General features: G+C 35.8%; 1 protein-coding gene across 1 annotated transcript in view; it reads right to left on the bottom strand.

Moving 5' to 3' along the window:
* Positions 1 to 11,977, bottom strand: part of LOC124360407 (hormone receptor 4-like) — a 121,512-nt gene extending 109,535 nt beyond the window's left edge. The window contains exon 1 of the mRNA XM_046814012.1: positions 11,594 to 11,977. The gene's annotated coding sequence lies outside the window, so the exon portion shown is untranslated. The remainder of the gene's footprint in view (positions 1 to 11,593) is intronic.
* Positions 11,978 to 12,233: the final 256 nt, after the last annotated feature.

Raw genomic sequence — 12,233 nt, 5'->3', positions numbered from 1 at the left:
ACAACGAAGTCATTCCTAATTAGCCTTAACATTAATTTTTAAACGTAGCTCAAATTACTGTTTTCTGTATACAGATATTTAGCCACTTATTATAGGCAGTCTAGGACAGCAGCACTGATAAAATATACTCCAGCTAGACAGAATATGATGAATCAGCTCTGTAAACCAAAGTCCGTACGAGGACCGAATCTCCCATAAGACGTCCACGTCGTGGACACTACGGAGAATAAGTAATGTTCTATATAACAGTGTATTTTAACAAGTTCAACACGATATTATTAGTCAGATTAGCTAGTCTACCAAATCTTTTTTAAACTTGGTGTGTTTCAATAAAACACAAATCACAAAAGCAACTATTTCAGCGCATTATATTTTAGAGTATAACTAGAGTATTAGAGTGCCTGCTGGAATGAATCTTTCATATTAAACAAGAACTCTTGCACTAACCTTACTAGGGAAAATCATAGTGTAATTAATGTATTTAGTATACTTGTACATGATGTTATGTAGATTTTTACGGCAAATGATTAATCGATACTGTCGTATTCTGGTGTTAAAGACGGAAATCACACATTAATTCCACTTTGAAACATGTCGGAAGGGATATTTATAGTAATAACGTTACATGAAAGGAGTTTCAAGTAAATGTATCATTAACTTTGTTTATGTTAAAGGTAAAAAATATTCTACACGATAGGAAAATTCGCTTCACCTCACGTAGGGTGAGGACCGTTCATGAGTCCTTAAACACTGTTGAAAACTTAAAAAGTTTAAATATTTAGAGTGAAGTAGGCTAATGCTACTAGATACATACTTAACAATTAACAAACCTTGATACTTCAATTTATGATTATATCAAAATAATCCATGCAAATATCTTCATTATAACCACTATGTTAAGAAATTTAATGCACGAGGACACACAAAACAGAAAAATCATGACACAATTCACAGTAAGGTCAACAGAAGAAACTTATTCCATGTACTGTAACAATGATAAACAATGAAACGTTTTGGGCGTTTCTCATGGAAAACCCTTTCTTCAAGGGGAAACCGTCAAATTTGATAGTCCTAATTTACCATGTTTAACAAGAACCTATACAGATTAGAGATTGAGCGTCTTAAAGACGCAGGGAGTTTAGTGCAACAATACAATCTGTCATACGGGTCTATTTAACATTTGATCACAACACGTTGGCAAAACACTAGGAATTGGGATTATTAGGAACCCAACTGGGCCTTCCTAAACTCATGACATTGTTCATCCATATGTATGTGCGTCCGTACGTGGTAATAAGCATTACTCGTGGTAATAAGATTGAAACAAACTAGAGACTTGGAATTCGGTAGATGGGCTCCTCTTGGTGTAAGGAAGTGTTGGATTTTGCGTCAAAAAGTCAATTAGCAGTTCGTCTGTCTGTCCGTCTGTCTATACGTCTGTTTATACGATAACTCTTTATAGAAAGAATCTGGAGGTTTGAAATTTCATTCATACATTCCTCTCAGTCCAAGAAAGAACCCTAGTGATTTTATTGTTACTCTTTCGTCACGTTTTAATTCTTAAATATAAGCCGTATCGGTTTATTTATTATTATGTTTTGTTACATAATTTTGTATTTTGGGAACGACTTGCGGGTCTTTTCTAGTATGTCCCCGCATTTTCTATTTTAATTTCTATAAGTTAGATTACGTTACTAGAGCTACAAATGTAATTTCTAAAGGTAATTGAGGTTAGGTTCAGGTAGGTTTTTGACAATAATTTGCAAAAACAATTGAAAAAGGAGTTTATTAATTTGTACGAAAAAACACAAATTAGTAATGAAAGATGTTTAAAATAATATACTATTCTGGTGGCCAGAACGCTTTAATGTCCTCCAGGATTTGTTCGAACAAATCTTTGTTTTGGAGGCGATGTTTCCACAGAAACTCACACAAGTATGAGTCTAGCAAGTTGCGACTTGTACCGCATTCGTTCCTATTACGCCGTTTTGCCGCCGCCCAGAGCAATTCGATTCTCTGTGTGTGTGCTCCTGTTGTAAGATCAACAAAATTTTCAGAATGGGTTAGATCACACGATGCTTGCCCACTGCGCAGCGCTTCGCGCTGCTTGCTCTTAAAAAAAAAATAACTCGAGCTTGCAAAGTCCAAGCCCAGATCAAGCGGCGCGCGTTTATCACTGATAAGATAAGACGAGTGGAAAACGCACCTTATATAGGTAGGAGGTGGCCAAACTCGTGATTCGTCGGTTAAAAGTGAACAACCAGAGTTTCAGGATTTCCCGCTTTTCAATTGACAATGAATTAACCGTTTTAATTACGATCTTTGTGAATGCGGGTACATATTAGAAAAGACCCCGACTTGCACACAACGTAACCTTAAAATAAACAAATAATAAAAGAAGATAGTAAGGGATTTGATTTTTTAAAAATAAAAATTAAACCACACATAGAAATAATGTTCATATACGGATAATAATTTGGTGTGACATCAGAAGTGTAACCAAGTAAGATGGATTCACAAATTTGCAAAAGTACGTAAGATAGGAAAGAAATATTGATAAATAACCTGTTTGTTCAGTATCCACATATTACAACGAAATTAATGAATCATGACTGAAATAAATAGCACGTTAATATTTAGAGAAGATAGTAGCTCACAGATTAGCTCTAACGTCTAATGGATACTATCTAAAATAAATGGCTTGGTTGCAAAGCCGAGTTATAATTTGACGACAATACTTGGAAGCAGATAGTTCTGCCATTTAACGAGTACTACCAAAAAATACAGGAATTCTTTATTCAATTCTTACAAATTAATATTGATCATTTATTCATTGAACAACCCATTTCAATGCTCTTGTATTCTTACAGTATTATATTTTACTGTGGAGTAAGAAAGAAACAAGGTTTAGAATTAAATTGAAATTTAACATAATTTTAATAATGACATCCCGATTAACTAACAATTTAATTGTACTAAATATCAGCATTGGGTGAACGAGGGAGGACACCACTATCCAGTAAATTGATATTGAATAATGATTAATTGTTTAACTCGCATAATTCGGCCATATAGCAAATATTAGCTCAAGTACATTGTTGGGGAAATTGCAATGACGTTTTAGATTTGAGGACAATAGTAGCAACTCTATGGGTCTGCTATTTAACAAAAATTTATAATTTGAGGACGATAGTAGTTAGCAGGTACCTCTGCTATCTAGCAAATGTTACATGGCTGTACATTTCTATTAAAGAAGTGTAATATTTCTGGTCGGGGTAAATTTTTTCAATTTTATTGCTATATTTCCTAAAACCTTCTTTGAAGAAATAGTATTTTTTTATATCTCCGCGAAATATTGAAGGCATTAAAGCGGACTCATCATTATTCTGTGAAGTAGATTGAAAGATAACCTCTTCATTATGACTATAATTCAACTTCTCGTGGAACAATGAACAACACAATTTAAATTTTGGTTTAGGTTCCGAAATAATATTTAAAGAGTTTGGACTAAATGAATATTTTTAAAACTCAACTGAACAACGATTTAAATATCATAACCGTGGATAAATAGATCCACGCTTTGCTACATGATTGAGTATGGTATCAAGTGGATCGGTATACAGGGTGTACATAAAGTCCTGCACTGGTATAATATTTTCTAAACGATAACAGATAAATGAACAAGATTTGGTACATCAATACTACCACCTAAAAAATCTACTTTTTGAAGGAACTATCAGTTTTCTGTAATATCATGGGGACGTCCCGCAAGGAGTCAGAAGGAAATCTTAAATAGGAGCATAGGTCAATATGCACATCATTTTAAAGGGCTTATCTAGCAGAGTTTAAATGCCGCAAAACCGCACTCAAAAAGATTGATCCAGTACAAAAATGGCGGCTGTTCAAAGGTTTTACTTGGTTACATTTCATTAGTAGCCATAACCCCGGTAAAGCAAAAACTGCAACCAAACGAATACTGCAGATTAAATACTACATTATGATTGTCAGTTGTACAGAAGTGAATTATGACGTAGGTTATCCTCAAGGGTTACAAATTTGGTCCTAATATATTTGGTAACAGTGTTTAAATAGGCTCTTACGTCAATGCCGTAGTGTGGGGGTGCTCCGTCCTGTTGAAACCAGATATTTGGTAATGTTCTCCCAAACATGTTTCGAAGTGCTGGTGTAATTTCATTTTCTAGCAAACGTTAATATGATATTGCACTTAAATTTCCTTCAATAAAGAAAGGACCTACCAACTGGGTACCTATCACACCAAGCCAGACATTCACCTTTAGTGAATACTGCGTATGTGCTTCCCGCATCCAGTGAGGATTTTCGCTACTCTAGTACGTAACGGCAATTGTGCCTGTTTACACTTCCATTCAGCATAAATGAACAATCGTCTGAAAACACAATATTGTTTTGCATCAATTTCGTTGCAATCTATTTTGGCCATCATAGTTTCACAAAATTCTATACGTCGATCGAAATCAACTTCGTTGAGTTCGTGCACCAAATGAACTTTAATAAGGCTTAAAATTAGACCCTTTCAGAATCTTTTTAACAGACGTAACAGAGATGTCATGAGTTTGTGTTTGCTGAGCGTAGGGACTCTTGCGTATTCTCAATAAATGAGTGCAATTACATCTAAAGAGTTGCCTTCAGTTGTCGCAGTAGCGGGCCTTCCTGTCCTATGACGATCGGAAACACTTCCTGTTTCCATAAAAGCGTTGAACAGTTCTCCCTACAGTTGTTCTAGAAATTGGCTGCCTCTCGTGAAAGTAGTCATGAAATAAATGGCATGCTTCCTCGTGTGATCGTTCGTTGTTTCCCCAACCAACCATCATAAGAAGTGTTATACGTTCACGTTCGTCAAGCAACATAGTGTAGTTGAAGAACTACAAGCAATACGACAAACTCTTTTGTACTAAAGTGCACTGATAGAAAGGTTGGACAGCACTACTAAAACAAGAAAACTAGAATAGCCTACTATGAATAGACTGGCTAATTGGAAAGTCCAAACTGCGACCCAAAGATAAGAGCTTTTTAAATTGTTACTGTTATCAGGTTTTCCCCGTTATCAATATATTAGGACCATATTTGTACCCCTTGAGGATAACCTACGTCATAATTCACTTCTGTACAAACTGACAATCATAATGTAGTATTTATCTGCAGTATTCGTTTGGTTGCAGTTTTGCTTTACCGGGGTTATGGCTACTAATGAAATGTAACCAAGTAAAACCTTTGAACAGCCGCCATTTTGTACTGGATCAATCTTTTTGAAAGCGGTTTGCGGCATTAAACTCTGCTAGATAAGCCCTTTAAAATGATGTGCATATTGACCTATGCTCCTATTTAAGATTTCCTTCCGACTCCTTGCGGGACGTCCCCATGATATTACAGAAAACTGATAGTTCCTTCAAAAAGTAGATTTTTAGGTGTAGTATTGATGTACCAAATCTTGTTCATTTATCTGTTATCGTTTAGAAAATATTATACCAGTGCAGGACTTTATGTACACCCGTATATAAATAGCGCATTCGTACAACCACCCCGCGCTACATGGATGAGTTGTCTATTTCTCTATGCGGCACATTTTGATTATGAGGTCATGTGAATCCCTCTCTATAAATACCACTCTCGTGGATTGGTGTAACCACCCCGCGCTACATGGATGAGTTGTCTATTTCTATATGCGGCACATTTTGATTATGAGGTCATGTGAATCCCTCTCTATAAATACCACTCTCGTGGATTGGTGTAACCACCCCGCGCTACATGGATGAGTTGTCTATTTCTATATGCGGCACATTTTGATTATGATGTCATGTGAATCCCTCTCTATAAATACCACTCTCGTGGATTGGTGTAACCACCCCGCGCTACATGGATGAGTTGTCTATTTCTATATGCGGCACATTTTGAATATGATGTCGTGTGAATCCCTCTCTATAAATACACACTCGTGGATAGGAGTAACCACCCCGCGCTACATGGATGAGTTGTCTATTTCTATATGCGGCACATTTTGAATATGATGTCGTGTGAATCCCTCTCTATAAATACCACTCTCGTGGATTGGTGTAACCACCCCGCGCTACATGGATGAGTTGTCTATTTCTATATGCGGCACATTTTGAATATGATGTCGTGTGAATCCCTCTCTATAAATAACACACTCGTGGATAGGTGTAACCACCCCGCGCTACATGGATGAGTTGTCTATTTCTATATGCGGCACATTTTGAATATGATGTCGTGTGAATCCCTCTCTATAAATAACACACTCGTGGATAGGTGTAACCACCCCGCGCTACATGAATGAATATTTCACTTCTCTATTAGTGATCGTTATATCATGAATGCCAAAGTCTGTGAAATGTTTGTGTATCACGAAAATAATTGCAAATATAATTGCAGTAAAATTTAAATTTTCTGTTCCAATTAGTATTAAACGGACATGTTATTAGTACAAAATACTGCCACAGTCTATAAAAAATAAGTTTCTGAATAAAATGATGTCCATACCACTCTTCATGAAATGAAAATGAAATAAATCTAATTTTTATACAAATAATTAGCAATGGCAAGGTTATATACAACAAGTGTTGACTATTTCATAATTTTGGTTGACAGACGTTTCTTAGGACTATTCTAAAAGTGATGAAAGACCGAGTTTGCATAATTATTTTTGAAGGCTATGGTTGGAAGCCTTTTGCTTCAATGGAATGCCTTTGCATGTGCAAATACACATACACAGGAAGAAATGGTCTTATTTTTCTATTAAAATAACCACACGCTGGTATTGCGTGAGATCAGAAATACTCTACATGTTAATAGACTTACTTTGTTACTAGATTTTTATATTTAATCTTTTATTATTATACTTTTTTTATTTTTATCATTTATATATTTTAATTGAGTTTACAATATTGATAAAATGACTGAATTAAAGTTACATTGCTTAAACGGTTAGAGTATTTGTTGATTGACAGCCAAATAATTTGTATTAAAACGTTATGTCTTAGGTCTGCTGAATGATACGTCATAGCTCTACTGAACGTTAAACCTTAGGTCTACTGAACGTTATCCTTTAGGTCTGCTGAACAATATCATATAGATCTCCTGAAAGACATGCCTTAGGTCTACTGAACGTTATCCTTTAGGTCTGCTAAACAATATGGCATAGATCTCCTGAAAGACATGCCTTAGGTCTACTGAACGTTATCCTTTTGGTCTGCTAAACAATATGGCATAGATCTCTTGAACGACATGCTTTAGGTCTACTGAACGATATGCCTTAGGTCTGCTGACCGATATGGCATAAGTCTCTTGTGTTTATGTTACGCCTATTCTTATAATATCACTCGTATGTCGGCCTGCCCATGTTGTTGGCTAAATGCCACATTTCTGAAACGTGAAACCTTACAGTCTATTTTAATAGCTTAATCAGTAACTGCCAAATATATCGCAATTGCCACAACATATCTGTAATACAAATAAATTTCAACATATATTTTAAATTTAAAATAATTCGAGTAAAATATAATATTAATAAGTTTAGATTAATTGAAAAACTTCCAATACTTTGAAAAAATACAAATAAAAGAGACAAACGAAACAAAGTAAGGATAATATTTACAATAACAATTCATATACAAACGCTTTGGATTCTTTTCTTGAAATTTAGAATCGCAACAATAATATAAATAAGTTAATTTATTTCCCGCACCTATACATAAGTATATTTAAACCGCACCCATTCATAAAGTAAGGATAATATTTACAATAACAATTCATATACAAACACTTTGGATTCTTTTCTTGAAATTTAGAACCGCAACAATAATGTAAATAAGTTAATTTATTTCCCGCACCTATACATAAGTATATTTAAACCGCACCCATTCATAAAGTAAGGATAATATTTAAAATAACAATTCATATACAAACACTTTGGATTCTTTTCTTGAAATTTAGAACCGCAACAATAATGTAAATAAGTTAATTTATTTCCCGCACCTATACATAAGTATATTTAAACCGCACCTATTCATATGGTTCCCAAATACCTATTATGTCAATAATGGTAATTTAGAATAATTTCCACCTCAACACGATATATAAGATGTAATGATGCATGAGTAATTTCGGTTGAGTGAAGGACTCGCTGCTTTATCTAGTCTCGAAAAACTTGGTTATGGGTTATCTGAGGCTCAATCTCCTTCAATTGTCTAGGGTTTCTACCCAAAATGTTAACAAGACAAAAACCTCTCCACACCTGCGACTCATAACAATGATCCATACCCTGGTAATAAAATCCCACCTATGATTCTAGATATTGCCCAACCTCTATCCAGTAACTAACTACACACCTGTGACTCCATAGATTGGCCAACTTCCGTCCAGTAACTAACTCCACGCCTGTGACTCAGGACACTGATCCATGCCCTGACAATAAAATCCCACTTGTGACTTCATAGATTAACCAACCTCCGCCCAGTAACTAACTCCATACCTGTAATTCCAGAAATTGGCCAACTTCTGTCCAGTAACTAACTCCACACTTGACTCAGGACACTGATCCATGCCCTGACAATAAAATTCCACCTTTGACTTCAGAGATTGGCCAACTTCCATCCAGTAACTAACTCCACACCTGACTCAGGACACTGATCCATGCCCTGACAATAAAATTCCACCTTTGACTTCAGAGATTGGCCAACTTCCATCCAGTAACTGACTCCACCCCTATGACAAAGAACACTAATCCATCCCCCGGTAATAAATCCCGCCCTTGACTCCAGATATTTACCAACCTACGGCCAACAACTAAATCCATTACTGTGACTCAGGACACTAATCCATCCCCTGGTAATAAAATCCCGCCTTTGACTCCATATATTTGCCAACCTACGGCCAACAACTAACTCCACCCTTGTGACTCAGGACCCTATTCCCTAGGCAGTTACTTCACATGTTTAACTCATGCTCATGTTTAGCTCCATCCCCAGTGTCTTGCGCTCCAGTGACTGTGTCTAATAAGCAGCTTATACACTTACCTAGGTGAGAGCAATGTGTGATAGCCGTGCACTACAGTATTGAGTTCACATTCCCGATCCTGTTTGCAGCGCTTGCAAGTTTTGTACGGCCTGGTCATCTGCTGACTCGCCACGACCTCGACACGGTCATTGGTAGGTTTAATTCTCCACCACACAGCAATCAAACACTAGTATATATAAATTTGCTTTGAACGCCATTATTTTATTCAAGATTAAATTATAAAACCCCTTTAACAATAAGATGTTCACAACTTCAAAAATAATAATTTTGTTATATTTAATTGTTCTAAAGGCAACAGATACTTAACTTTATATCTGAAGCATCAATAATAAATAAATAAATATAGTCTGGGATCCGAGGGCCAATGTGCATTGTATGGTTTTTTGGAGGTAAAATGGGAGCTTACAGAAAAGGTTACAAAAATGAAATGATTACCTTTTGCCTCACATTACAATTCTTTTCTAGCTTGATACACTAAAACTGACCTTCAAACAAATACACAATGCTTACAGTACTGTCAGAAAACTAGGCTAAAAGACGAAGTAGGCCTCCACTTTAAGGATCTGTATTTGGCTAACTATTGATATTTTAATGTTTAATGATATTTTAATGTTTATTTACATCTCTGGCGGTTAGTTTAAGTATGTTAAGGTAAGAAAAATACATTCTGAAAAAAAAACAACCATTTTACATGTTATTCTTTTTTGATACTCTACTATTTTGTCCTCCATTAAAACTAGCGCGGTAGCGATTTATTTCTTTCCTTGGGTTATTCTATATCGTTTAAAGTGAAACCAAGTTGTGTGTTTATACAATACAGGTTGGTTTTTGACTGATGGACTATTATAAAAGGCTTCGGATATAAAATAAGTCAGGATTGTCTGCTATAAGTTAATTAACTCATTATGGATCTTGTTTTATTAGGAAAGTTCTTTAAATAAATGACAAATTATAAAACTTTATACAACAATTTTATAAAAGCCACGGTTTATTATGATAACGTAAGCATTCATTCATTCATTCAAAAATATCAAAATGTCAGGTATTTAATGATTAACTAAGAGTTGGAAGAATTAAGCGAACGAGTTATGGCTATGAAGGCCAGAAGAGCAAAGTGACTCCAGTGATCCAGAACCTACCTCTGAGACGAGCGTGCGACCTTGTATAAGATAATGTCTGCATGGATGTTTTAATAGTCCTTCAAGTGGTTTCTCCCAGGCTCATAGATAAGTTAGTAAACACAAATGTATGGAACGTTTCAGCATCATTGTTTGCATTAATTTGTTACATAAATTCAATGAAATGTTGTAACAAAAAGTGTAACATTGGTTATACCCCTACCACTATCTACAGCTTCCGACAAAACTGTTCCATGTGTTGTTTTGGATTCTGGTTAATAATGAAACGTTATTGCAAATTTTCTATTTTTGTTATATTTAAAACTAAACCGCACTACGTAACATGTTAAATTATTTAGGCATATTAGCGCGTCCCTCTGCGCCGCGGCGCAGTTATTTCAGTCCAGAAGTCCTCGCAGAGCGCTTCACCGGTGAAAACACCGGAAGACATACTTCTCGGTGAATGAGTAACATAGGAATCTCACTGGCCGACATAACATCGGTAGAACTTATAACACATAGACTGACACTTCTACTAATTACTATTTTTACCAATATATTTATATAAAATACATTCTTATGCCATTGAGCTTATATATAATTCACAATGTTAAAAAACGTATTAACTTCATAGTTTGATTTGCGATGACAACCAAACATATGTTGGATAGCTTCATTTAAAAGTGCAACTTAATAAACTAAATACAACTTTGTCAAAATATCGTATGTTCTAACATTCTGATGTTTAAAATAGTTGGTAGGCAGACAACGAAGTTTGGCCTGAACTTGAGTGTTTGATACTGATACTGGTAAACGCCGAAAGATAAGGTCCAATGCCACCTTTTTAGTAGTAACAACATTAAGCAATATTTTATGTTAGTGAACAAGGAAGTAGCTTGACGCTAGGCGAGTAGGATAAAGGTTTTCAAAAATATGTGTACTTGAAATAAATTATGAAAGGGTTTATTGTTAATTTTCAGCTTATTATTAAGGAACTACAGTAATTAAAACTACATATATACGTCAAATATACAGCACTGTAATTATAAAAAAGACAAAAAATCTCTAAGCTTTTTTATGCCACTGTCGTGCCAAGTTATCGTACCGTTGACTATTAGCTCACCCAGCCAGTCAGCAATGTGAGAGGATGAGACGCACATGTTTGTACGCAACGAATGTTTCACTCGATTGATCGCACAAGTTCACTTACTCAAACCCGGAACCCACCAGAGTTACACAATAGACCTTAAACTGTTACTGGTGGGAGTATTATGCGCGTCAAGTAGTATTTAAATTTTACTACAAACTCATCCTGTGGAAGTTTGTTAGATCTAAAATCGCATCAGGAAGCTCATAACCATGCCAAAAGATTTGTAAAACCTAAATATAGATTGGTATTTACTCACCCGGTGGGCGTGTGTGCGCGTGTGTGAGGAGATAACGGTAAACAAACGGTAAACAAGGTGATGTACATAACCAAGCAAAAAGTACAGCACGAGCTACCAACTAGGCGCCGGCAGCGAGGTTGGCAGCAATGTGCGCAAAATGGCGGCTGGCCAGCTGATTGCGTGAGATGCGTTTCTAGGTCACACGCACTATGACAATGTCTCGGATAGGCTAGGTGACACCGAGCTATTCTCGGCTAACCTCTGCTCTTAACCTTTGTATTGGGCAGCACATTGCAGAAACTGGACATCCCGGCAGCCAACGTGAAGATAGCCTAAGTGGAACCGCCCACATCGTCGTTTTTAGAATGTAATAGGCCTATCTCACTATATTTTACTTATCACCTATAGGCAATTTTATCGCAATGTTTGATATAATTTAAACAACACCTTTCTCCTGACTCAGTTCTATATTTGTCAGACAGTCCTTTCTCTGAGGCAGTGATTAGGCCTCAGGCTGAATTCACATAGGCATACAGTTTTGACAAGTTTTCGGAAATTATGTGAAATTAATACAGCCACAGCATTATATAAATATCAGACGATTAGGTTTACTATTACAAAACAATCCGATCTAGACATAAAAAGCTCTTAACTAAAA

The sequence above is a fragment of the Homalodisca vitripennis genome, chromosome 4, assembly GCF_021130785.1.
Source record: "Homalodisca vitripennis isolate AUS2020 chromosome 4, UT_GWSS_2.1, whole genome shotgun sequence".
Lineage (NCBI taxonomy): Eukaryota > Metazoa > Arthropoda > Insecta > Hemiptera > Cicadellidae > Homalodisca > Homalodisca vitripennis.
Note: the sequence above shows the minus strand (reverse complement) of the source record. Positions and strands in the feature narration are given on the sequence as shown.